Below are 24,329 nucleotides of genomic sequence, written 5' to 3'. Positions count from 1 at the left end.
TGCAAGGCATCATCATTGTGGTTTTTTCAGTGTCAATGTCATTTACAGCGCTGGTCACTGGCCAGACGTGGCATTGTCAATATAGCTCATTTGGGAGAGTGTAAAGTCTGATTTATACTTCTGGGTCGAACAGGCGCCGTAGCTACGGCCTTTTCTTCGGCCTCTGCCGTGGTACTCCGGTTTACACAAGCATCATGCCCGTGGACACTGCAGACTAGCGGTTCGCATGTGTACTGCACGTCGACGCGGACAATGATGCAGAAGTATAAATGAAAACCAACGCACAGCGGGTACGAGAGGTCCCGGGTTTCTGGAGTTGTATAAGTCGATCCGACCATTGCCATAGTTGGGCGGAGCTGCACTGCAACCATCTGGGTTGGGATCGAGCCTCAAGTCCCTTACCCTGATAAGCTTTGGTCAACACTCGATTGGAAGGGAAGCCCAAGCTGGTGTAGCTGTGGCAGATAAGAGTTTTTTTTTTGCAGCCATATCTGTCGTCTTCACGACGTCACACCCCTAGGAGTCTTGTTGGTCTAGGGGTATGATTCTCGCTTAAGTTGCGAGAGGGCCCACCTTCATATCCCGAACGAGCCAGTCTGCAACTTCAAAAGTGCTCTTTTAATGTGTATCTGTGCATCCTGCTTTCTTTACCGGGAACACAGTGAAGAGTTTGGTTGAATGCCTCGTTGGTCTGGGGTATGATTCTCGCTTAAGTTGCGAGAGGTCCCGGCTTCAAATCCCGAACGAGCCTGTCTGCAACTTCAAAAGTGCTCTTTTAATGTGTATCTGTGAATCCTGCTTTCTTTACCGGGAGCACAGTGAAGAGTTTGGTTGAATGGCTCGTTGGTCTAGGGGTATGATTCTCGCTTCGGGTGCGAGAGGTCCCGGGTTCAAATAACGGACGAGCCCGACTCAGTCGTTAAAGCCTGTTTTACTTGAGTTTTAATGTCTATCCTGTAAGTGCCAAAATGGACTTTTCTTACCAGGGGTGCAGCAAAGCATGTCGCCGGGTACAATGAATTGTGTAGGTAGTTGGCTCGTTGGTCTAGGGGTATGATTCTCGCTTAGGGTGCGAGAGGTCCCGGATTCAAATCCTGGACGAGCCTGTCAGCAACTTCAAAAGTGCTCTTTTAATGTGTATCTGTACATCCTGCTTTCTTTACCGGGAGCACAGTGAAGAGTTTGGTTGAATGCCTCGCTGGTCTGGGGTAAGATTCTCGCTTAAGTTGCGAGAGGTCCCGGCCTCAAATCCCGGACGAGCCCGCCGTGGCCTTTGAGGCCTGTTTTCAGTCTGGGGTTGATTCGAGGCTCACGTCCTGACAAGTTTTGGTCAACATTCGATTGTAAGGGCTGTCCAATCTGGTGGAGACCCAGCAGAAAGGATGTGGGAGTTTTTTGCAGCCGTATGTGCCTTCTTCACGACTGGACACCATTGATAGGCTCGTTTGTCTAAGGGTATGATTAACATTTTGGGTGCGAGAGGTCTTGGGTTTAAAATCCAGGATGAGTCCGTCTGCAGCTTTAAAAGTGCTCTTATTAATTTGTAGCGTGCATCCTGCTTCCTTTACGAGGAGCGCAGAGGGTTCCAACAGGAAAGAGGCTCGTTGGTCTAGGGGTATGATTCTCGCTTAGGGTGCGAGAGGTCCCGGGTTCAAATCCCGGACGAGCCCGCATTCAGCCTTCATTTTTAAAGTTGCATCCATTGATCCGGCTTTCTTTTGACGTCTAAGTCGCACCCTTTTTCTCAGTTCCTCATCTGCAATTTAAACTTGGTTGGCTGCTTAGCTTGATGGGTTTGAGAGTTTGCACTGAAAGGAGGTATGGTCACAGAAATCGCTCAGATGGCAACCGTCTACAGTTGAACCTTGCTTCACATCTTTCGCGTGACATTTTTGGGGTCAACAGTCGATTGGGAAGTTAGCCCGAGCTGGTGGAGGCATGGCAAAAATGAGTGTCTTAGCAGCCATGTGCATAGTCTTTTTGCATTTGGCAACCAAGGGAGCAAGCAGATTTGTGTGGCTCGTTGGTCTAGGGTTGTGATTCTTGCTTCAGGTGCGACAGTTCTTGGGTTCAAATCCTGGACGAGCCTGTCTGAAGCTTTGAAAACACCTTTTTGGAGGAGTAGCTGTCTATCCTGCTTGCTTTGGCTCAGTTGCAAGCCATCATTAGGTAGGACTGAAATCTTCCTACTTGTGGTTTTTTCAGTGTCAATGTCATTTACAGCGCTGGTCACTGGCCAGACGTGGCATTGTCAATATAGCTCATTTGGGAGAGTGTAAAGTCTGATTTATACTTCTGGGTCGAACAGGCGCCGTAGCTACGGCCTTTTCTTCGGCCTCTGCCGTGGTACTCCGGTTTACACAAGCATCATGCCCGTGGACACTGCAGACTAGCGGTTCGCATGTGTACTGCACGTCGACGCAGACAATGATGCAGAAGTATAAATGAAAACCAACGCACAGCGGGTACGAGAGGTCCCGGGTTTCTGGAGTTGTATAAGTCGATCCGACCATTGCCATAGTTGGGCGGCGCTGCACTGCAACCATCTGGGTTGGGATCGAGCCTCAAGTCCCTTACCCTGATAAGCTTTGGTCAACACTCGATTGGAAGGGAAGCCCAAGCTGGTGTAGCTGTGGCAGATAAGAGTTTTTTTTTTTGCAGCCATATCTGTCGTCTTCACGACGTCATACCCCTAGGAGTCTTGTTGGTCTAGGGGTATGATTCTCGCTTAAGTTGCGAGAGGTCCCGGCTTCAAATCCCGAACGAGCCTGTCTGCAACTTCAAAAGTGCTCTTTTAATGTGTATCTGTGCATCCTGCTTTCTTTACCGGGAGCACAGTGAAGAGTTTGGTTGAATGGCTCGTTGGTCTAGGGGTATGATTCTCGCTTCGGGTGCGAGAGGTCCCGGGTTCAAATAACGGACGAGCCCGACTCAGTCGTTAAAGCCTGTTTTACTTGAGTTTGAATGTTTATCCTGTAAGTGCCAAAATGGACCTTTTTTACCAGGGGTGCAGTAAAGCATGTGGCCGGGTACAATGAATTAGGTAGGTAGTTGGCTCGTTGGTCTAGGGGTATGATTCTCGCTTAAGGTGCGAGAGGTCCCGGGTTCAAATCCCGGACGAGGCCGCCGTGGCCTTTGAGGCCTGTTTTCAGTCTGGGGTTGATTCGAGGCTCACGTCCTGACAACTTTTGGTCAACATTCGATTGTAAGGGCTGTCCAATCTGGTGGAGACCCAGCAGAAAGGATGTGGGAGTTTTTTGCAGCCGTATGTGCCTTCTTCACGACTGGACACCATTGATAGGCTCATTTGTCTAAGGGTATGATTAACATTTTGGGTGCGAGAGGTCTTGGGTTTAAAATCCAGGATGAGTCCGTCTGCAGCTTTAAAAGTGCTCTTATTAATTTGTAGCGTGCATCCTGCTTCCTTTACGAGGAGCGCAGAGGGTTCCAACAGGAAAGAGGCTCGTTGGTCTAGGGGTATGATTCTCGCTTAGGGTGCGAGAGGTCCCGGGTTCAAATCCCGGACGAGCCCGCATTCAGCCTTCATTTTTAAAGTTGCATCCATTGATCCGGCTTTCTTTTGACGTCTAAGTCGCACCCTTTTTCTCAGTTCCTCATCTGCAATTTAAACTTGGTTGGCTGCTTAGCTTGATGGGTTTGAGAGTTTGCACTGAAAGGAGGTATGGTCACAGAAATCGCTCAGATGGCAACCGTCTACAGTTGAACCTTGCTTCACATCTTTCGCGTGACATTTTTGGGGTCAACAGTCGATTGGGAAGTTAGCCCGAGCTGGTGGAGGCATGGCAAAAATGAGTGTCTTAGCAGCCATGTGCATAGTCTTTTTGCATTTGGCAACCATGGGAGCAAGCAGATTTGTGTGGCTCGTTGGTCTAGGGTTGTGATTCTTGCTTCAGGTGCGACAGTTCTTGGGTTCAAATCCTGGACGAGCCTGTCTGAAGCTTTGAAAACACCTTTTTGGAGGAGTAGCTGTCTATCCTGCTTGCTTTGGCTCAGTTGCAAGCCATCATTAGGTAGGACTGAAATCTTCCTACTTGTGGTTTTTTCAGTGTCAATGTCATTTACAGCGCTGGTCACTGGCCAGACGTGGCATTGTCAATATAGCTCATTTGGGAGAGTGTAAAGTCTGATTTATACTTCTGGGTCGAACAGTCGCCGTAGCTACGGCCTTTTCTTCGGCCTCTGCCGTGGTACTCCGGTTTACACCAGCATCATGCCCGTGGACACTGCAGACTAGCGGTTCGCATGTGTACTGCACGTTGACGCGGACAATGATGCAGAAGTATAATTGAAAACCAACGCACAGCGGGTACGAGAGGTCCCGGGTTTCTGGAGTTGTATAAGTCGATCCGACCATTGCCATAGTTGGGCGGCGCTGCACTGCAACCATCTGGGTTGGGATCGAGCCTCAAGTCCCTTACCCTGATAAGCTTTGGTCAACACTCGATTGGAAGGGAAGCCCAAGCTGGTGTAGCTGTGGCAGATAAGAGTTTTTTTTTTTGCAGCCATATCTGTCGTCTTCACGACGTCACACCCCTAGGAGTCTTGTTGGTCTAGGGGTATGATTCTCGCTTAAGTTGCGAGAGGTCCCGGCTTCAAATCCCGAACGAGCCTGTCTGCAACTTCAAAAGTGCTCTTTTAATGTGTATCTGTGCATCCTGCTTTCTTTACCGGGAGCACAGTGAAGAGTTTGGTTGAATGGCTCGTTGGTCTAGGGGTATGATTCTCGCTTCGGGTGCGAGAGGTCCCGGGTTCAAATAACGGACGAGCCCGACTCAGTCGTTAAAGCCTGTTTTACTTGAGTTTGAATGTTTATCCTGTAAGTGCCAAAATGGACCTTTTTTACCAGGGGTGCAGTAAAGCATGTGGCCGGGTACAATGAATTAGGTAGGTAGTTGGCTCGTTGGTCTAGGGGTATGATTCTCGCTTAAGGTGCGAGAGGTCCCGGGTTCAAATCCCGGACGAGGCCGCCGTGGCCTTTGAGGCCTGTTTTCAGTCTGGGGTTGATTCGAGGCTCACGTCCTGACAACTTTTGGTCAACATTCGATTGTAAGGGCTGTCCAATCTGGTGGAGACCCAGCAGAAAGGATGTGGGAGTTTTTTGCAGCCGTATGTGCCTTCTTCACGACTGGACACCATTGATAGGCTCATTTGTCTAAGGGTATGATTAACATTTTGGGTGCGAGAGGTCTTGGGTTTAAAATCCAGGATGAGTCCGTCTGCAGCTTTGAAAGTGCTCTTATTAATTTGTAGCGTGCATCCTGCTTCCTTTACGAGGAGCGCAGAGGGTTCCAACAGGAAAGAGGCTCGTTGGTCTAGGGGTATGATTCTCGCTTAGGGTGCGAGAGGTCCCGGGTTCAAATCCCGGACGAGCCCGCATTCAGCCTTCATTTTTAAAGTTGCATCCATTGATCCGGCTTTCTTTTGACGTCTAAGTCGCACCCTTTTTCTCAGTTCCTCATCTGCAATTTAAACTTGGTTGGCTGCTTAGCTTGATGGGTTTGAGAGTTTGCACTGAAAGGAGGTATGGTCACAGAAATCACTCAGATGGCAACCGTCTACAGTTGAACCTTGCTTCACATCTTTCGCGTGACATTTTTGGGGTCAACAGTCGATTGGGAAGTTAGCCCGAGCTGGTGGAGGCATGGCAAAAATGAGTGTCTTAGCAGCCATGTGCATAGTCTTTTTGCATTTGGCAACCAAGGGAGCAAGCAGATTTGTGTGGCTCGTTGGTCTAGGGTTGTGATTCTTGCTTCAGGTGCGACAGTTCTTGGGTTCAAATCCTGGATGAGCCTGTCTGAAGCTTTGAAAACACCTTTTTGGAGGAGTAGCTTTCTATCCTGCTTGCTTTGGCTCAGTTGCAAGGCATCATCATTGTGGTTTTTTCAGTGTCAATGTCATTTACAGCGCTGGTCACTGGCCAGACGTGGCATTGTCAATATAGCTCATTTGGGAGAGTGTAAAGTCTGATTTATACTTCTGGGTCGAACAGGCGCCGTAGCTACGGCCTTTTCTTCGGCCTCTGCCGTGGTACTCCGGTTTACACAAGCATCATGCCCGTGGACACTGCAGACTAGCGGTTCGCATGTGTACTGCACGTCGACGCAGACAATGATGCAGAAGTATAAATGAAAACCAACGCACAGCGGGTACGAGAGGTCCCGGGTTTCTGGAGTTGTATAAGTCGATCCGACCATTGCCATAGTTGGGCGGAGCTGCACTGCAACCATCTGGGTTGGGATCGAGCCTCAAGTCCCTTACCCTGATAAGCTTTGGTCAACACTCGATTGGAAGGGAAGCCCAAGCTGGTGTAGCTGTGGCAGATAAGAGTTTTTTTTTTTTGCAGCCATATCTGTCGTCTTCACGACGTCACACCCCTAGGAGTCTTGTTGGTCTAGGGGTATGATTCTCGCTTAAGTTGCGAGAGGGCCCACCTTCAAATCCCGAACGAGCCAGTCTGCAACTTCAAAAGTGCTCTTTTAATGTGTATCTGTGCATCCTGCTTTCTTTACCGGGAGCACAGTGAAGAGTTTGGTTGAATGCCTCGTTGGTCTGGGGTATGATTCTCGCTTAAGTTGCGAGAGGTCCCGGCTTCAAATCCCGAACGAGCCTGTCTGCAACTTCAAAAGTGCTCTTTTAATGTGTATCTGTGAATCCTGCTTTCTTTACCGGGAGCACAGTGAAGAGTTTGGTTGAATGGCTCGTTGGTCTAGGGGTATGATTCTCGCTTCGGGTGCGAGAGGTCCCGGGTTCAAATAACGGACGAGCCCGACTCAGTCGTTAAAGCCTGTTTTACTTGAGTTTTAATGTCTATCCTGTAAGTGCCAAAATGGACTTTTCTTACCAGGGGTGCAGCAAAGCATGTCGCCGGGTACAATGAATTGTGTAGGTAGTTGGCTCGTTGGTCTAGGGGTATGATTCTCGCTTAGGGTGCGAGAGGTCCCGGATTCAAATCCCGGACGAGCCTGTCAGCAACTTCAAAAGTGCTCTTTTAATGTGTATCTGTACATCCTGCTTTCTTTACCGGGAGCACAGTGAAGAGTTTGGTTGAATGCCTCGCTGGTCTGGGGTATGATTCTCGCTTAAGTTGCGAGAGGTCCCGGCTTCAAATCCCGAACGAGCCCGACTCAGTCGTTAAAGCCTGTTTTACTTGAGTTTTAATGTCTATCCTGTAAGTGCCAAAATGGACTTTTTTTACCAGGGGTGCAGTAAAGCATGTGGCCGGGTACAATGAATTGTGTAGGTAGTTGGCTCGTTGGTCTAGGGGTATGATTCTCGCTTAGGATTCGAGAGGTCCAGGGTTCAAATCCCGGACGAGCCCGCAGTGGCCTTTGAGGCCTGTTTTCAGTCTGGGGTTGATTCGAGGCTCACGTCCTGACTAGTTTTGGTCAACATTCGATTGTAAGGGCTGTCCAATCTGGTGGAGACCCAGCAGAAAGGATGTGGGAGTTTTTTGCAGCCGTATGTGCCTTCTTCACGACTGCACACCATTGATAGGCTCGTTTGTCTAAGGGTATGATTAACATTCTGGGTGCGAGAGGTCTTGGGTTTAAAATCCAGGATGAGTCCGTCTGCAGCTTTAAAAGTGCTCTTATTAATTTGTAGCGTGCATCCTGCTTCCTTTACGAGGAGCGCAGTGGGTTCCAACAGGAAAGAGGCTCGTTGGTCTAGGGGTATGATTCTCGCTTAGGGTGCGAGAGGTCCCGGGTTCAAATCTCGGACGAGCCCGCATTCAGCCTTCATTTTTAAAGTTGCATCCATTGATCCGGCTTTCTTTTGACGTCTAAGTCGCACCCTTTTTCTCAGTTCCTCATCTGCAATTTAAACTTGGTTGGCTGCTTAGCTTGATGGGTTTGAGAGTTTGCACTGAAAGGAGGTATGGTCACAGAAATCGCTCAGATGGCAACCGTCTACAGTTGAACCTTGCTTCACATCTTTCGCGTGACATTTTTGGGGTCAACAGTCGATTGGGAAGTTAGCCCGAGCTGGTGGAGGCATGGCAAAAATGAGTGTCTTAGCAGCCATGTGCATAGTCTTTTTGCATTTGGCAACCAAGGGAGCAAGCAGATTTGTGTGGCTCGTTGGTCTAGGGTTGTGATTCTTGCTTCAGGTGCGACAGTTCTTGGGTTCAAATCCTGGACGAGCCTGTCTGAAGCTTTGAAAACACCTTTTTGGAGGAGTAGCTGTCTATCCTGCTTGCTTTGGCTCAGTTGCAAGCCATCATTAGGTAGGACTGAAATCTTCCTACTTGTGGTTTTTTCAGTGTCAATGTCATTTACAGCGCTGGTCACTGGCCAGACGTGGCATTGTCAATATAGCTCATTTGGGAGAGTGTAAAGTCTGATTTATACTTCTGGGTCGAACAGTCGCCGTAGCTACGGCCTTTTCTTCGGCCTCTGCCGTGGTACTCCGGTTTACACAAGCATCATGCCCGTGGACACTGCAGACTAGCGGTTCGCATGTGTACTGCACGTCGACGCGGACAATGATGCAGAAGTATAATTGAAAACCAACGCACAGCGGGTACGAGAGGTCCCGGGTTTCTGGAGTTGTATAAGTCGATCCGACCATTGCCATAGTTGGGCGGCGCTGCACTGCAACCATCTGGGTTGGGATCGAGCCTCAAGTCCCTTACCCTGATAAGCTTTGGTCAACACTCGATTGGAAGGGAAGCCCAAGCTGGTGTAGCTGTGGCAGATAAGAGTTGTTTTTTTTTGCAGCCATATCTGTCGTCTTCACGACGTCATACCCCTAGGAGTCTTGTTGGTCTAGGGGTATGATTCTCGCTTAAGTTGCGAGAGGTCCCGGCTTCAAATCCCGAACGAGCCTGTCTGCAACTTCAAAAGTGCTCTTTTAATGTGTATCTGTGCATCCTGCTTTCTTTACCGGGAGCACAGTGAAGAGTTTGGTTGAATGGCTCGTTGGTCTAGGGGTATGATTCTCGCTTCGGGTGCGAGAGGTCCCGGGTTCAAATAACGGACGAGCCCGACTCAGTCGTTAAAGCCTGTTTTACTTGAGTTTGAATGTTTATCCTGTAAGTGCCAAAATGGACCTTTTTTACCAGGGGTGCAGTAAAGCATGTGGCCGGGTACAATGAATTAGGTAGGTAGTTGGCTCGTTGGTCTAGGGGTATGATTCTCGCTTAAGGTGCGAGAGGTCCCGGGTTCAAATCCCGGACGAGGCCGCCGTGGCCTTTGAGGCCTGTTTTCAGTCTGGGGTTGATTCGAGGCTCACGTCCTGACAACTTTTGGTCAACATTCGATTGTAAGGGCTGTCCAATCTGGTGGAGACCCAGCAGAAAGGATGTGGGAGTTTTTTGCAGCCGTATGTGCCTTCTTCACGACTGGACACCATTGATAGGCTCATTTGTCTAAGGGTATGATTAACATTTTGGGTGCGAGAGGTCTTGGGTTTAAAATCCAGGATGAGTCCGTCTGCAGCTTTGAAAGTGCTCTTATTAATTTGTAGCGTGCATCCTGCTTCCTTTACGAGGAGCGCAGAGGGTTCCAACAGGAAAGAGGCTCGTTGGTCTAGGGGTATGATTCTCGCTTAGGGTGCGAGAGGTCCCGGGTTCAAATCCCGGACGAGCCCGCATTCAGCCTTCATTTTTAAAGTTGCATCCATTGATCCGGCTTTCTTTTGACGTCTAAGTCGCACCCTTTTTCTCAGTTCCTCATCTGCAATTTAAACTTGGTTGGCTGCTTAGCTTGATGGGTTTGAGAGTTTGCACTGAAAGGAGGTATGGTCACAGAAATCGCTCAGATGGCAACCGTCTACAGTTGAACCTTGCTTCACATCTTTCGCGTGACATTTTTGGGGTCAACAGTCGATTGGGAAGTTAGCCCGAGCTGGTGGAGGCATGGCAAAAATGAGTGTCTTAGCAGCCATGTGCATAGTCTTTTTGCATTTGGCAACCAAGGGAGCAAGCAGATTTGTGTGGCTCGTTGGTCTAGGGTTGTGATTCTTGCTTCAGGTGCGACAGTTCTTGGGTTCAAATCCTGGATGAGCCTGTCTGAAGCTTTGAAAACACCTTTTTGGAGGAGTAGCTTTCTATCCTGCTTGCTTTGGCTCAGTTGCAAGGCATCATCATTGTGGTTTTTTCAGTGTCAATGTCATTTACAGCGCTGGTCACTGGCCAGACGTGGCATTGTCAATATAGCTCATTTGGGAGAGTGTAAAGTCTGATTTATACTTCTGGGTCGAACAGGCGCCGTAGCTACGGCCTTTTCTTCGGCCTCTGCCGTGGTACTCCGGTTTACACAAGCATCATGCCCGTGGACACTGCAGACTAGCGGTTCGCATGTGTACTGCACGTCGACGCGGACAATGATGCAGAAGTATAAATGAAAACCAACGCACAGCGGGTACGAGAGGTCCCGGGTTTCTGGAGTTGTATAAGTCGATCCGACCATTGCCATAGTTGGGCGGAGCTGCACTGCAACCATCTGGGTTGGGATCGAGCCTCAAGTCCCTTACCCTGATAAGCTTTGGTCAACACTCGATTGGAAGGGAAGCCCAAGCTGGTGTAGCTGTGGCAGATAAGAGGTTTTTTTTTTGCAGCCATATCTGTCGTCTTCACGACGTCACACCCCTAGGAGTCTTGTTGGTCTAGGGGTATGATTCTCGCTTAAGTTGCGAGAGGGCCCACCTTCAAATCCCGAACGAGCCAGTCTGCAACTTCAAAAGTGCTCTTTTAATGTGTATCTGTGCATCCTGCTTTCTTTACCGGGAACACAGTGAAGAGTTTGGTTGAATGCCTCGTTGGTCTGGGGTATGATTCTCGCTTAAGTTGCGAGAGGTCCCGGCTTCAAATCCCGAACGAGCCTGTCTGCAACTTCAAAAGTGCTCTTTTAATGTGTATCTGTGAATCCTGCTTTCTTTACCGGGAGCACAGTGAAGAGTTTGGTTGAATGGCTCGTTGGTCTAGGGGTATGATTCTCGCTTCGGGTGCGAGAGGTCCCGGGTTCAAATAACGGACGAGCCCGACTCAGTCGTTAAAGCCTGTTTTACTTGAGTTTTAATGTCTATCCTGTAAGTGCCAAAATGGACTTTTCTTACCAGGGGTGCAGCAAAGCATGTCGCCGGGTACAATGAATTGTGTAGGTAGTTGGCTCGTTGGTCTAGGGGTATGATTCTCGCTTACGGTGCGAGAGGTCCCGGATTCAAATCCCGGACGAGCCTGTCAGCAACTTCAAAAGTGCTCTTTTAATGTGTATCTGTACATCCTGCTTTCTTTACCGGGAGCACAGTGAAGAGTTTGGTTGAATGCCTCGCTGGTCTGGGGTATGATTCTCGCTTAAGTTGCGAGAGGTCCCGGCTTCAAATCCCGAACGAGCCCGACTCAGTCGTTAAAGCCTGTTTTACTTGAGTTTTAATGTCTATCCTGTAAGTGCCAAAATGGACTTTTTTTACCAGGGGTGCAGTAAAGCATGTGGCCGGGTACAATGAATTGTGTAGGTAGTTGGCTCGTTGGTCTAGGGGTATGATTCTCGCTTAGGGTGCGAGAGGTCCCGGGTTCAAATCCCGGACGAGCCCGCCGTGGCCTTTGAGGCCTGTTTTCAGTCTGGGGTTGATTCGAGGCTCACGTCCTGACAAGTTTTGGTCAACATTCGATTGTAAGGGCTGTCCAATCTGGTGGAGACCCAGCAGAAAGGATGTGGGAGTTTTTTGCAGCCGTATGTGCCTTCTTCACGACTGCACACCATTGATAGGCTCGTTTGTCTAAGGGTATGATTAACATTCTGGGTGCGAGAGGTCTTGGGTTTAAAATCCAGGATGAGTCCGTCTGCAGCTTTAAAAGTGCTCTTATTAATTTGTAGCGTGCATCCTGCTTCCTTTACGAGGAGCGCAGTGGGTTCCAACAGGAAAGAGGCTCGTTGGTCTAGGGGTATGATTCTCGCTTAGGGTGCGAGAGGTCCCGGGTTCAAATCCCGGACGAGCCCGCATTCAGCCTTCATTTTTAAAGTTGCATCCATTGATCCGGCTTTCTTTTGACGTCTAAGTCGCACCCTTTTTCTCAGTTCCTCATCTGCAATTTAAACTTGGTTGGCTGCTTAGCTTGATGGGTTTGAGAGTTTGCACTGAAAGGAGGTATGGTCACAGAAATCGCTCAGATGGCAACCGTCTACAGTTGAACCTTGCTTCACATCTTTCGCGTGACATTTTTGGGGTCAACAGTCGATTGGGAAGTTAGCCCGAGCTGGTGGAGGCATGGCAAAAATGAGTGTCTTAGCAGCCATGTGCATAGTCTTTTTGCATTTGGCAACCAAGGGAGCAAGCAGATTTGTGTGGCTCGTTGGTCTAGGGTTGTGATTCTTGCTTCAGGTGCGACAGTTCTTGGGTTCAAATCCTGGACGAGCCTGTCTGAAGCTTTGAAAACACCTTTTTGGAGGAGTAGCTGTCTATCCTGCTTGCTTTGGCTCAGTTGCAAGCCATCATTAGGTAGGACTGAAATCTTCCTACTTGTGGTTTTTTCAGTGTCAATGTCATTTACAGCGCTGGTCACTGGCCAGACGTGGCATTGTCAATATAGCTCATTTGGGAGAGTGTAAAGTCTGATTTATACTTCTGGGTCGAACAGTCGCCGTAGCTACGGCCTTTTCTTCGGCCTCTGCCGTGGTACTCCGGTTTACACAAGCATCATGCCCGTGGACACTGCAGACTAGCGGTTCGCATGTGTACTGCACGTCGACGCGGACAATGATGCAGAAGTATAATTGAAAACCAACGCACAGCGGGTACGAGAGGTCCCGGGTTTCTGGAGTTGTATAAGTCGATCCGACCATTGCCATAGTTGGGCGGCGCTGCACTGCAACCATCTGGGTTGGGATCGAGCCTCAAGTCCCTTACCCTGATAAGCTTTGGTCAACACTCGATTGGAAGGGAAGCCCAAGCTGGTGTAGCTGTGGCAGATAAGAGTTTTTTTTTTTGCAGCCATATCTGTCGTCTTCACGACGTCATACCCCTAGGAGTCTTGTTGGTCTAGGGGTATGATTCTCGCTTAAGTTGCGAGAGGTCCCGGCTTCAAATCCCGAACGAGCCTGTCTGCAACTTCAAAAGTGCTCTTTTAATGTGTATCTGTGCATCCTGCTTTCTTTACCGGGAGCACAGTGAAGAGTTTGGTTGAATGGCTCGTTGGTCTAGGGGTATGATTCTCGCTTCGGGTGCGAGAGGTCCCGGGTTCAAATAACGGACGAGCCCGACTCAGTCGTTAAAGCCTGTTTTACTTGAGTTTTAATGTTTATCCTGTAAGTGCCAAAATGGACCTTTTTTACCAGGGGTGCAGTAAAGCATGTGGCCGGGTACAATGAATTGTGTCGGTAGTTGGCTCGTTGGTCTAGGGGTATGATTCTCGCTTAAGGTGCGAGAGGTCCCGGGTTCAAATCCCGGACGAGGCCGCCGTGGCCTTTGAGGCCTGTTTTCAGTCTGGGGTTGATTCGAGGCTCACGTCCTGACAACTTTTGGTCAACATTCGATTGTAAGGGCTGTCCAATCTGGTGGAGACCCAGCAGAAAGGATGTGGGAGTTTTTTGCAGCCGTATGTGCCTTCTTCACGACTGGACACCATTGATAGGCTCATTTGTCTAAGGGTATGATTAACATTTTGGGTGCGAGAGGTCTTGGGTTTAAAATCCAGGATGAGTCCGTCTGCAGCTTTGAAAGTGCTCTTATTAATTTGTAGCGTGCATCCTGATTCCTTTACGAGGAGCGCAGAGGGTTACAACAGGAAAGAGGCTCGTTGGTCTAGGGGTATGATTCTCGCTTAGGGTGCGAGAGGTCCCGGGTTCAAATCCCGGACGAGCCCGCATTCAGCCTTCATTTTTAAAGTTCCATCCATTGATCCGGCTTTCTTTTGACGTCTAAGTCGCACCCTTTTTCGCAGTTCCTCATCTGCAATTTAAACTTGGTTGGCTGCTTAGCTTGATGGGTTTGAGAGTTTGCACTGAAAGGAGGTATGGTCACAGAAATCGCTCAGATGGCAACCGTCTACAGTTGAACCTTGCTTCACATCTTTCGCGTGACATTTTTGGGGTCAACAGTCGATTGGGAAGTTAGCCCGAGCTGGTGGAGGCATGGCAAAAATGAGTGTCTTAGCAGCCATGTGCATAGTCTTTTTGCATTTGGCAACCAAGGGAGCAAGCAGATTTGTGTGGCTCGTTGGTCTAGGGTTGTGATTCTTGCTTCAGGTGCGACAGTTCTTGGGTTCAAATCCTGGATGAGCCTGTCTGAAGCTTTGAAAACACCTTTTTGGAGGAGTAGCTTTCTATCCTGCTTGCTTTGGCTCAGTTGCAAGGCATCATCATTGTGGTTTTTTCAGTGTCAATGTCATTTACAGCGCTGGTCACTGGCCAGACGTGGCATTGTCAATATAGCTCATTTGGGAGAGTGTAAAGTCTGATTTATACTTCTGGGTCGAACAGGCGCCGTAGCTACGGCCTTTTCTTCGGCCTCTGCCGTGGTACTCCGGTTTACACAAGCATCATGCCCGTGGACACTGCAGACTAGCGGTTCGCATGTGTACTGCACGTCGACGCGGACAATGATGCAGAAGTATAAATGAAAACCAACGCACAGCGGGTACGAGAGGTCCCGGGTTTCTGGAGTTGTATAAGTCGATCCGACCATTGCCATAGTTGGGCGGCGCTGCACTGCAACCATCTGGGTTGGGATCGAGCCTCAAGTCCCTTACCCTGATAAGCTTTGGTCAACACTCGATTGGAAGGGAAGCCCAAGCTGGTGTAGCTGTGGCAGATAAGAGTTGTTTTTTTTTGCAGCCATATCTGTCGTCTTCACGACGTCACACCCCTAGGAGTCTTGTTGGTCTAGGGGTATGATTCTCGCTTAAGTTGCGAGAGGGCCCACCTTCAAATCCCGAACGAGCCAGTCTGCAACTTCAAAAGTGCTCTTTTAATGTGTATCTGTGCATCCTGCTTTCTTTACCGGGAACACAGTGAAGAGTTTGGTTGAATGCCTCGTTGGTCTGGGGTATGATTCTCGCTTAAGTTGCGAGAGGTCCCGGCTTCAAATCCCGAACGAGCCTGTCTGCAACTTCAAAAGTGCTCTTTTAATGTGTATCTGTGAATCCTGCTTTCTTTACCGGGAGCACAGTGAAGAGTTTGGTTGAATGGCTCGTTGGTCTAGGGGTATGATTCTCGCTTCGGGTGCGAGAGGTCCCGGGTTCAAATAACGGACGAGCCCGACTCAGTCGTTAAAGCCTGTTTTACTTGAGTTTTAATGTCTATCCTGTAAGTGCCAAAATGGACTTTTCTTACCAGGGGTGCAGCAAAGCATGTCGCCGGGTACAATGAATTGTGTAGGTAGTTGGCTCGTTGGTCTAGGTGTATGATTCTCGCTTAGGGTGCGAGAGGTCCCGGATTCAAATCCCGGACGAGCCTGTCAGCAACTTCAAAAGTGCTCTTTTAATGTGTATCTGTACATCCTGCTTTCTTTACCGGGAGCACAGTGAAGAGTTTGGTTGAATGCCTCGCTGGTCTGGGGTATGATTCTCGCTTAAGTTGCGAGAGGTCCCGGCTTCAAATCCCGAACGAGCCCGACTCAGTCGTTAAAGCCTGTTTTACTTGAGTTTTAATGTCAATCCTGTAAGTGCCAAAATGGACTTTTTTTACCAGGGGTGCAGTAAAGCATGTGGCCGGGTACAATGAATTGTGTAGGTAGTTGGCTCGTTGGTCTAGGGGTATGATTCTCGCTTAGGGTGCGAGAGGTCCCGGGTTCAAATCCCGGATGAGCCCGCCGTGGCCTTTGAGGCCTGTTTTCAGTCTGGGGTTGATTCGAGGCTCACGTCCTGACAAGTTTTGGTCAACATTCGATTGTAAGGGCTGTCCAATCTGGTGGAGACCCAGCAGAAAGGATGTGGGAGTTTTTTGCAGCCGTATGTGCCTTCTTCACAACTGCACACCATTGATAGGCTCGTTTGTCTAAGGGTATGATTAACATTCTGGGTGCGAGAGGTCTTGGGTTTAAAATCCAGGATGAGTCCGTCTGCAGCTTTAAAAGTGCTCTTATTAATTTGTAGCGTGCATCCTGCTTCCTTTACGAGGAGCGCAGAGGGTTCCAACAGGAGAGAGGCTCGTTGGTCTAGGGGTATGATTCTCGCTTAGGGTGCGAGAGGTCCCGGGTTCAAATCCCGGACGAGCCCGCATTCAGCCTTCATTTTTAAAGTTGCATCCATTGATCCGGCTTTCTTTTGACGTCTAAGTCGCACCCTTTTTCTCAGTTCCTCATCTGCAATTTAAACTTGGTTGGCTGCTTAGCTTGATGGGTTTGAGAGTTTGCACTGAAAGGAGGTATGGTCACAGAAATCGCTCAGATGGCAACCGTCTACAGTTGAACCTTGCTTCACATCTTTCGCGTGACATTTTTGGGGTCAACAGTCGATTGGGAAGTTAGCCCGAGCTGGTGGAGGCATGGCAAAAATGAGTGTCTTAGCAGCCATGTGCATAGTCTTTTTGCATTTGGCAACCAAGGGAGCAAGCAGATTTGTGTGGCTCGTTGGTCTAGGGTTGTGATTCTTGCTTCAGGTGCGACAGTTCTTGGGTTCAAATCCTGGATGAGCCTGTCTGAAGCTTTGAAAACACCTTTTTGGAGGAGTAGCTTTCTATCCTGCTTGCTTTGGCTCAGTTGCAAGACATCATCATTGTGGTTTTTTCAGTGTCAATGTCATTTACAGCGCTGGTCACTGGCCAGACGTGGCATTGTCAATATAGCTCATTTGGGAGAGTGTAAAGTCTGATTTATACTTCTGGGTCGAACAGTCGCCGTAGCTACGGCCTTTTCTTCGGCCTCTGCCGTGGTACTCCGGTTTACACCAGCATCATGCCCGTGGACACTGCAGACTAGCGGTTCGCATGTGTACTGCACGTTGACGCGGACAATGATGCAGAAGTATAATTGAAAACCAACGCACAGCGGGTACGAGAGGTCCCGGGTTTCTGGAGTTGTATAAGTCGATCCGACCATTGCCATAGTTGGGCGGCGCTGCACTGCAACCATCTGGGTTGGGATCGAGCCTCAAGTCCCTTACCCTGATAAGCTTTGGTCAACACTCGATTGGAAGGGAAGCCCAAGCTGGTGTAGCTGTGGCAGATAAGAGTTTTTTTTTTTGCAGCCATATCTGTCGTCTTCACGACGTCACACCCCTAGGAGTCTTGTTGGTCTAGGGGTATGATTCTCGCTTAAGTTGCGAGAGGTCCCGGCTTCAAATCCCGAACGAGCCTGTCTGCAACTTCAAAAGTGCTCTTTTAATGTGTATCTGTGCATCCTGCTTTCTTTACCGGGAGCACAGTGAAGAGTTTGGTTGAATGGCTCGTTGGTCTAGGGGTATGATTCTCGCTTCGGGTGCGAGAGGTCCCGGGTTCAAATAACGGACGAGCCCGACTCAGTCGTTAAAGCCTGTTTTACTTGAGTTTGAATGTTTATCCTGTAAGTGCCAAAATGGACCTTTTTTACCAGGGGTGCAGTAAAGCATGTGGCCGGGTACAATGAATTAGGTAGGTAGTTGGCTCGTTGGTCTAGGGGTATGATTCTCGCTTAAGGTGCGAGAGGTCCCGGGTTCAAATCCCGGACGAGGCCGCCGTGGCCTTTGAGGCCTGTTTTCAGTCTGGGGTTGATTCGAGGCTCACGTCCTGACAACTTTTGGTCAACATTCGATTGTAAGGGCTGTCCAATCTGGTGGAGACCCAGCAGAAAGGATGTGGGAGTTTTTTGCAGCCGTATGTGCCTTCTTCACGACTGGACACCATTGATAGGCTCATTTGTCTAAGGGTATGATTAACATTTTGGGTGCGAGAGGTCTTGGGTTTAAAATCCAGGATGAGTCCGTCTGCAGCTTTGAAAGTGCTCTTATTAATTTGTAGCGTGCATCCTGCTTCCTTTACGAGGAGCGCAGAGGGTTCCAACAGGAAAGAGGCTCGTTGGTCTAGGGGTATGATTCTCGCTTAGGGTGCGAGAGGTCCCGGGTTCAAATCCCGGACGAGCCCGCATTCAGCCTTCATTTTTAAAGTTGCATCCATTGATCCGGCTTTCTTTTGACGTCTAAGTCGCACCCTTTTTCTCAGTTCCTCATCTGCAATTTAAACTTGGTTGGCTGCTTAGCTTGATGGGTTTGAGAGTTTGCACTGAAAGGAGGTATGGTCACAGAAATCACTCAGATGGCAACCGTCTACAGTTGAACCTTGCTTCACATCTTTCGCGTGACATTTTTGGGGTCAACAGTCGATTGGGAAGTTAGCCCGAGCTGGTGGAGGCATGGCAAAAATGAGTGTCTTAGCAGCCATGTGCATAGTCTTTTTGCATTTGGCAACCAAGGGAGCAAGCAGATTTGTGTGGCTCGTTGGTCTAGGGTTGTGATTCTTGCTTCAGGTGCGACAGTTCTTGGGTTCAAATCCTGGATGAGCCTGTCTGAAGCTTTGAAAACACCTTTTTGGAGGAGTAGCTTTCTATCCTGCTTGCTTTGGCTCAGTTGCAAGGCATCATCATTGTGGTTTTTTCAGTGTCAATGTCATTTACAGCGCTGGTCACTGGCCAGACGTGGCATTGTCAATATAGCTCATTTGGGAGAGTGTAAAGTCTGATTTATACTTCTGGGTCGAACAGGCGCCGTAGCTACGGCCTTTTCTTCGGCCTCTGCCGTGGTACTCCGGTTTACACAAGCATCATGCCCGTGGACACTGCAGACTAGCGGTTCGCATGTGTACTGCACGTCGACGCAGACAATGATGCAGAAGTATAAATGAAAACCAACGCACAGCGGGTACGAGAGGTCCCGGGTTTCTGGAGTTGTATAAGTCGATCCGACCATTGCCATAGTTGGGCGGAGCTGCACTGCAACCATCTGGGTTGGGATCGAGCCTCAAGTCCCTTACCCTGATAAGCTTTGGTCAACACTCGATTGGAAGGGAAGCCCAAGCTGGTGTAGCTGTGGCAGATAAGAGTTTTTTTTTTTTGCAGCCATATCTGTCGTCTTCACGACGTCACACCCCTAGGAGTCTTGTTGGTCTAGGGGTATGATTCTCGCTTAAGTTGCGAGAGGGCCCACCTTCAAATCCCGAACGAGCCAGTCTGCAACTTCAAAAGTGCTCTTTTAATGTGTATCTGTGCATCCTGCTTTCTTTACCGGGAGCACAGTGAAGAGTTTGGTTGAATGCCTCGTTGGTCTGGGGTATGATTCTCGCTTAAGTTGCGAGAGGTCCCGGCTTCAAATCCCGAACGAGCCTGTCTGCAACTTCAAAAGTGCTCTTTTAATGTGTATCTGTGAATCCTGCTTTCTTTACCGGGAGCACAGTGAAGAGTTTGGTTGAATGGCTCGTTGGTCTAGGGGTATGATTCTCGCTTCGGGTGCGAGAGGTCCCGGGTTCAAATAACGGACGAGCCCGACTCAGTCGTTAAAGCCTGTTTTACTTGAGTTTTAATGTCTATCCTGTAAGTGCCAAAATGGACTTTTCTTACCAGGGGTGCAGCAAAGCATGTCGCCGGGTACAATGAATTGTGTAGGTAGTTGGCTCGTTGGTCTAGGGGTATGATTCTCGCTTAGGGTGCGAGAGGTCCCGGATTCAAATCCCGGACGAGCCTGTCAGCAACTTCAAAAGTGCTCTTTTAATGTGTATCTGTACATCCTGCTTTCTTTACCGGGAGCACAGTGAAGAGTTTGGTTGAATGCCTCGCTGGTCTGGGGTATGATTCTCGCTTAAGTTGCGAGAGGTCCCGGCTTCAAATCCCGAACGAGCCCGACTCAGTCGTTAAAGCCTGTTTTACTTGAGTTTTAATGTCTATCCTGTAAGTGCCAAAATGGACTTTTTTTACCAGGGGTGCAGTAAAGCATGTGGCCGGGTACAATGAATTGTGTAGGTAGTTGGCTCGTTGGTCTAGGGGTATGATTCTCGCTTAGGGTGCGAGAGGTCCAGGGTTCAAATCCCGGACGAGCCCGCAGTGGCCTTTGAGGCCTGTTTTCAGTCTGGGGTTGATTCGAGGCTCACGTCCTGACTAGTTTTGGTCAACATTCGATTGTAAGGGCTGTCCAATCTGGTGGAGACCCAGCAGAAAGGATGTGGGAGTTTTTTGCAGCCGTATGTGCCTTCTTCACGACTGCACACCATTGATAGGCTCGTTTGTCTAAGGGTATGATTAACATTCTGGGTGCGAGAGGTCTTGGGTTTAAAATCCAGGATGAGTCCGTCTGCAGCTTTAAAAGTGCTCTTATTAATTTGTAGCGTGCATCCTGCTTCCTTTACGAGGAGCGCAGTGGGTTCCAACAGGAAAGAGGCTCGTTGGTCTAGGGGTATGATTCTCGCTTAGGGTGCGAGAGGTCCCGGGTTCAAATCTCGGACGAGCCCGCATTCAGCCTTCATTTTTAAAGTTGCATCCATTGATCCGGCTTTCTTTTGACGTCTAAGTCGCACCCTTTTTCTCAGTTCCTCATCTGCAATTTAAACTTGGTTGGCTGCTTAGCTTGATGGGTTTGAGAGTTTGCACTGAAAGGAGGTATGGTCACAGAAATCGCTCAGATGGCAACCGTCTACAGTTGAACCTTGCTTCACATCTTTCGCGTGACATTTTTGGGGTCAACAGTCGATTGGGAAGTTAGCCCGAGCTGGTGGAGGCATGGCAAAAATGAGTGTCTTAGCAGCCATGTGCATAGTCTTTTTGCATTTGGCAACCAAGGGAGCAAGCAGATTTGTGTGGCTCGTTGGTCTAGGGTTGTGATTCTTGCTTCAGGTGCGACAGTTCTTGGGTTCAAATCCTGGACGAGCCTGTCTGAAGCTTTGAAAACACCTTTTTGGAGGAGTAGCTGTCTATCCTGCTTGCTTTGGCTCAGTTGCAAGCCATCATTAGGTAGGACTGAAATCTTCCTACTTGTGGTTTTTTCAGTGTCAATGTCATTTACAGCGCTGGTCACTGGCCAGACGTGGCATTGTCAATATAGCTCATTTGGGAGAGTGTAAAGTCTGATTTATACTTCTGGGTCGAACAGTCGCCGTAGCTACGGCCTTTTCTTCGGCCTCTGCCGTGGTACTCCGGTTTACACAAGCATCATGCCCGTGGACACTGCAGACTAGCGGTTCGCATGTGTACTGCACGTCGACGCGGACAATGATGCAGAAGTATAATTGAAAACCAACGCACAGCGGGTACGAGAGGTCCCGGGTTTCTGGAGTTGTATAAGTCGATCCGACCATTGCCATAGTTGGGCGGCGCTGCACTGCAACCATCTGGGTTGGGATCGAGCCTCAAGTCCCTTACCCTGATAAGCTTTGGTCAACACTCGATTGGAAGGGAAGCCCAAGCTGGTGTAGCTGTGGCAGATAAGAGTTGTTTTTTTTTGCAGCCATATCTGTCGTCTTCACGACGTCATACCCCTAGGAGTCTTGTTGGTCTAGGGGTATGATTCTCGCTTAAGTTGCGAGAGGTCCCGGCTTCAAATCCCGAACGAGCCTGTCTGCAACTTCAAAAGTGCTCTTTTAATGTGTATCTGTGCATCCTGCTTTCTTTACCGGGAGCACAGTGAAGAGTTTGGTTGAATGGCTCGTTGGTCTAGGGGTATGATTCTCGCTTCGGGTGCGAGAGGTCCCGGGTTCAAATAACGGACGAGCCCGACTCAGTCGTTAAAGCCTGTTTTACTTGAGTTTTAATGTTTATCCTGTAAGTGCCAAAATGGACCTTTTTTACCAGGGGTGCAGTAAAGCATGTGGCCGGGTACAATGAATTGTGTCGGTAGTTGGCTCGTTGGTCTAGGGGTATGATTCTCGCTTAAGGTGCGAGAGGTCCCGGGTTCAAATCCCGGACGAGGCCGCCGTGGCCTTTGAGGCCTGTTTTCAGTCTGGGGTTGATTCGAGGCTCACGTCCTGACATCTTTTGGTCAACATTCGATTGTAAGGGCTGTCCAATCTGGTGGAGACCCAGCAGAAAGGATGTGGGAGTTTTTTGCAGCCGTATGTGCCTTCTTCACGACTGGACACCATTGATAGGCTCATTTGTCTAAGGGTATGATTAACATTTTGGGTGCGAGAGGTCTTGGGTTTAAAATCCAGGATGAGTCCGTCTGCAGCTTTGAAAGTGCTCTTATTAATTTGTAGCGTGCATCCTGCTTCCTTTACGAGGAGCGCAGAGGGTTCCAACAGGAAAGAGGCTCGTTGGTCTAGGGGTATGATTCTCGCTTAGGGTGCGAGAGGTCCCGGGTTCAAATCCCGGACGAGCCCGCATTCAGCCTTCATTTTTAAAGTTGCATCCATTGATCCGGCTTTCTTTTGACGTCTAAGTCGCACCCTTTTTCTCAGTTCCTCATCTGCAATTTAAACTTGGTTGGCTGCTTAGCTTGATGGGTTTGAGAGTTTGCACTGAAAGGAGGTATGGTCACAGAAATCGCTCAGATGGCAACCGTCTACAGTTGAACCTTGCTTCACATCTTTCGCGTGACATTTTTGGGGTCAACAGTCGATTGGGAAGTTAGCCCGAGCTGGTGGAGGCATGGCAAAAATGAGTGTCTTAGCAGCCATGTGCATAGTCTTTTTGCATTTGGCAACCAAGGGAGCAAGCAGATTTGTGTGGCTCGTTGGTCTAGGGTTGTGATTCTTGCTTCAGGTGCGACAGTTCTTGGGTTCAAATCCTGGATGAGCCTGTCTGAAGCTTTGAAAACACCTTTTTGGAGGAGTAGCTTTCTATCCTGCTTGCTTTGGCTCAGTTGCAAGGCATCATCATTGTGGTTTTTTCAGTGTCAATGTCATTTACAGCGCTGGTCACTGGCCAGACGTGGCATTGTCAATATAGCTCATTTGGGAGAGTGTAAAGTCTGATTTATACTTCTGGGTCGAACAGGCGCCGTAGCTACGGCCTTTTCTTCGGCCTCTGCCGTGGTACTCCGGTTTACACAAGCATCATGCCCGTGGACACTGCAGACTAGCGGTTCGCATGTGTACTGCACGTCGACGCGGACAATGATGCAGAAGTATAAATGAAAACCAACGCACAGCGGGTACGAGAGGTCCCGGGTTTCTGGAGTTGTATAAGTCGATCCGACCATTGCCATAGTTGGGCGGCGCTGCACTGCAACCATCTGGGTTGGGATCGAGCCTCAAGTCCCTTACCCTGATAAGCTTTGGTCAACACTCGATTGGAAGGGAAGCCCAAGCTGGTGTAGCTGTGGCAGATAAGAGTTTTTTTTTTTGCAGCCATATCTGTCGTCTTCACGACGTCACACCCCTAGGAGTCTTGTTGGTCTAGGGGTATGATTCTCGCTTAAGTTGCGAGAGGGCCCACCTTCAAATCCCGAACGAGCCAGTCTGCAACTTCAAAAGTGCTCTTTTAATGTGTATCTGTGCATCCTGCTTTCTTTACCGGGAACACAGTGAAGAGTTTGGTTGAATGCCTCGTTGGTCTGGGGTATGATTCTCGCTTAAGTTGCGAGAGGTCCCGGCTTCAAATCCCGAACGAGCCTGTCTGCAACTTCAAAAGTGCTCTTTTAATGTGTATCTGTGAATCCTGCTTTCTTTACCGGGAGCACAGTGAAGAGTTTGGTTGAATGGCTCGTTGGTCTAGGGGTATGATTCTCGCTTCGGGTGCGAGAGGTCCCGGGTTCAAATAACGGACGAGCCCGACTCAGTCGTTAAAGCCTGTTTTACTTGAGTTTTAATGTCTATCCTGTAAGTGCCAAAATGGACTTTTCTTACCAGGGGTGCAGCAAAGCATGTCGCCGGGTACAATGAATTGTGTAGGTAGTTGGCTCGTTGGTCTAGGGGTATGATTCTCGCTTACGGTGCGAGAGGTCCCGGATTCAAATCCCGGACGAGCCTGTCAGCAACTTCAAAAGTGCTCTTTTAATGTGTATCTGTACATCCTGCTTTCTTTACCGGGAGCACAGTGAAGAGTTTGGTTGAATGCCTCGCTGGTCTGGGGTATGATTCTCGCTTAAGTTGCGAGAGGTCCCGGCTTCAAATCCCGAACGAGCCCGACTCAGTCGTTAAAGCCTGTTTTACTTGAGTTTTAATGTCTATCCTGTAAGTGCCAAAATGGACTTTTTTTACCAGGGGTGCAGTAAAGCATGTGGCCGGGTACAATGAATTGTGTAGGTAGTTGGCTCGTTGGTCTAGGGGTATGATTCTCGCTTAGGGTGCGAGAGGTCCCGGGTTCAAATCCCGGACGAGCCCGCCGTGGCCTTTGAGGCCTGTTTTCAGTCTGGGGTTGATTCGAGGCTCACGTCCTGACAAGTTTTGGTCAACATTCGATTGTAAGGGCTGTCCAATCTGGTGGAGACCCAGCAGAAAGGATGTGGGAGTTTTTTGCAGCCGTATGTGCCTTCTTCA

At 49.1% G+C, this 24,329-nt stretch overlaps 27 non-coding genes across 27 annotated transcripts; all 27 read left to right on the top strand.

Annotated features, from left to right (window-relative positions):
- The first annotated feature begins 1,034 nt into the window (after nucleotides 1–1,034).
- trnap-agg (transfer RNA proline (anticodon AGG)) lies at nucleotides 1,035–1,106 on the top strand. Its single transcript has one exon. It is a non-coding gene; the product is annotated as a tRNA-Pro (tRNA).
- A 492-nt stretch (nucleotides 1,107–1,598) lies between these two features.
- trnap-agg (transfer RNA proline (anticodon AGG)) lies at nucleotides 1,599–1,670 on the top strand. Its single transcript has one exon. It is a non-coding gene; the product is annotated as a tRNA-Pro (tRNA).
- A 1,383-nt stretch (nucleotides 1,671–3,053) lies between these two features.
- trnal-aag (transfer RNA leucine (anticodon AAG)) lies at nucleotides 3,054–3,126 on the top strand. Its single transcript has one exon. It is a non-coding gene; the product is annotated as a tRNA-Leu (tRNA).
- A 334-nt stretch (nucleotides 3,127–3,460) lies between these two features.
- trnap-agg (transfer RNA proline (anticodon AGG)) lies at nucleotides 3,461–3,532 on the top strand. The gene has a single exon. It is a non-coding gene; the product is annotated as a tRNA-Pro (tRNA).
- A 1,383-nt stretch (nucleotides 3,533–4,915) lies between these two features.
- Nucleotides 4,916–4,988, top strand: trnal-aag (transfer RNA leucine (anticodon AAG)). Its single transcript has one exon. It is a non-coding gene; the product is annotated as a tRNA-Leu (tRNA).
- A 334-nt stretch (nucleotides 4,989–5,322) lies between these two features.
- On the top strand, nucleotides 5,323–5,394 carry trnap-agg (transfer RNA proline (anticodon AGG)). The gene has a single exon. It is a non-coding gene; the product is annotated as a tRNA-Pro (tRNA).
- Nucleotides 5,395–6,913: 1,519 nt separating this feature from the next.
- trnap-agg (transfer RNA proline (anticodon AGG)) lies at nucleotides 6,914–6,985 on the top strand. Its single transcript has one exon. It is a non-coding gene; the product is annotated as a tRNA-Pro (tRNA).
- A 282-nt stretch (nucleotides 6,986–7,267) lies between these two features.
- On the top strand, nucleotides 7,268–7,339 carry trnap-agg (transfer RNA proline (anticodon AGG)). The gene has a single exon. It is a non-coding gene; the product is annotated as a tRNA-Pro (tRNA).
- Nucleotides 7,340–7,674: 335 nt separating this feature from the next.
- trnap-agg (transfer RNA proline (anticodon AGG)) lies at nucleotides 7,675–7,746 on the top strand. Its single transcript has one exon. It is a non-coding gene; the product is annotated as a tRNA-Pro (tRNA).
- A 1,384-nt stretch (nucleotides 7,747–9,130) lies between these two features.
- On the top strand, nucleotides 9,131–9,203 carry trnal-aag (transfer RNA leucine (anticodon AAG)). Its single transcript has one exon. It is a non-coding gene; the product is annotated as a tRNA-Leu (tRNA).
- Nucleotides 9,204–9,537: 334 nt separating this feature from the next.
- Nucleotides 9,538–9,609, top strand: trnap-agg (transfer RNA proline (anticodon AGG)). The gene has a single exon. It is a non-coding gene; the product is annotated as a tRNA-Pro (tRNA).
- A 1,518-nt stretch (nucleotides 9,610–11,127) lies between these two features.
- trnar-acg (transfer RNA arginine (anticodon ACG)) lies at nucleotides 11,128–11,199 on the top strand. Its single transcript has one exon. It is a non-coding gene; the product is annotated as a tRNA-Arg (tRNA).
- Nucleotides 11,200–11,481: 282 nt separating this feature from the next.
- Nucleotides 11,482–11,553, top strand: trnap-agg (transfer RNA proline (anticodon AGG)). The gene has a single exon. It is a non-coding gene; the product is annotated as a tRNA-Pro (tRNA).
- Nucleotides 11,554–11,888: 335 nt separating this feature from the next.
- Nucleotides 11,889–11,960, top strand: trnap-agg (transfer RNA proline (anticodon AGG)). Its single transcript has one exon. It is a non-coding gene; the product is annotated as a tRNA-Pro (tRNA).
- Nucleotides 11,961–13,343: 1,383 nt separating this feature from the next.
- trnal-aag (transfer RNA leucine (anticodon AAG)) lies at nucleotides 13,344–13,416 on the top strand. Its single transcript has one exon. It is a non-coding gene; the product is annotated as a tRNA-Leu (tRNA).
- A 334-nt stretch (nucleotides 13,417–13,750) lies between these two features.
- On the top strand, nucleotides 13,751–13,822 carry trnap-agg (transfer RNA proline (anticodon AGG)). Its single transcript has one exon. It is a non-coding gene; the product is annotated as a tRNA-Pro (tRNA).
- Nucleotides 13,823–15,695: 1,873 nt separating this feature from the next.
- On the top strand, nucleotides 15,696–15,767 carry trnap-agg (transfer RNA proline (anticodon AGG)). Its single transcript has one exon. It is a non-coding gene; the product is annotated as a tRNA-Pro (tRNA).
- A 335-nt stretch (nucleotides 15,768–16,102) lies between these two features.
- On the top strand, nucleotides 16,103–16,174 carry trnap-agg (transfer RNA proline (anticodon AGG)). Its single transcript has one exon. It is a non-coding gene; the product is annotated as a tRNA-Pro (tRNA).
- A 1,361-nt stretch (nucleotides 16,175–17,535) lies between these two features.
- On the top strand, nucleotides 17,536–17,608 carry trnal-aag (transfer RNA leucine (anticodon AAG)). Its single transcript has one exon. It is a non-coding gene; the product is annotated as a tRNA-Leu (tRNA).
- A 334-nt stretch (nucleotides 17,609–17,942) lies between these two features.
- trnap-agg (transfer RNA proline (anticodon AGG)) lies at nucleotides 17,943–18,014 on the top strand. The gene has a single exon. It is a non-coding gene; the product is annotated as a tRNA-Pro (tRNA).
- A 1,519-nt stretch (nucleotides 18,015–19,533) lies between these two features.
- trnap-agg (transfer RNA proline (anticodon AGG)) lies at nucleotides 19,534–19,605 on the top strand. Its single transcript has one exon. It is a non-coding gene; the product is annotated as a tRNA-Pro (tRNA).
- Nucleotides 19,606–19,887: 282 nt separating this feature from the next.
- On the top strand, nucleotides 19,888–19,959 carry trnap-agg (transfer RNA proline (anticodon AGG)). Its single transcript has one exon. It is a non-coding gene; the product is annotated as a tRNA-Pro (tRNA).
- A 335-nt stretch (nucleotides 19,960–20,294) lies between these two features.
- trnap-agg (transfer RNA proline (anticodon AGG)) lies at nucleotides 20,295–20,366 on the top strand. The gene has a single exon. It is a non-coding gene; the product is annotated as a tRNA-Pro (tRNA).
- Nucleotides 20,367–21,750: 1,384 nt separating this feature from the next.
- On the top strand, nucleotides 21,751–21,823 carry trnal-aag (transfer RNA leucine (anticodon AAG)). Its single transcript has one exon. It is a non-coding gene; the product is annotated as a tRNA-Leu (tRNA).
- Nucleotides 21,824–22,157: 334 nt separating this feature from the next.
- trnap-agg (transfer RNA proline (anticodon AGG)) lies at nucleotides 22,158–22,229 on the top strand. The gene has a single exon. It is a non-coding gene; the product is annotated as a tRNA-Pro (tRNA).
- A 1,518-nt stretch (nucleotides 22,230–23,747) lies between these two features.
- trnar-acg (transfer RNA arginine (anticodon ACG)) lies at nucleotides 23,748–23,819 on the top strand. The gene has a single exon. It is a non-coding gene; the product is annotated as a tRNA-Arg (tRNA).
- A 282-nt stretch (nucleotides 23,820–24,101) lies between these two features.
- Nucleotides 24,102–24,173, top strand: trnap-agg (transfer RNA proline (anticodon AGG)). The gene has a single exon. It is a non-coding gene; the product is annotated as a tRNA-Pro (tRNA).
- The last annotated feature ends 156 nt before the right edge of the window (nucleotides 24,174–24,329 follow it).

The sequence above is a fragment of the Garra rufa genome, chromosome 2 (genome assembly GCF_049309525.1).
Source record: "Garra rufa chromosome 2, GarRuf1.0, whole genome shotgun sequence".
NCBI classification, from domain to species: Eukaryota; Metazoa; Chordata; class Actinopteri; order Cypriniformes; family Cyprinidae; genus Garra; species Garra rufa.
Note: the sequence above shows the minus strand (reverse complement) of the source record. Positions and strands in the feature narration are given on the sequence as shown.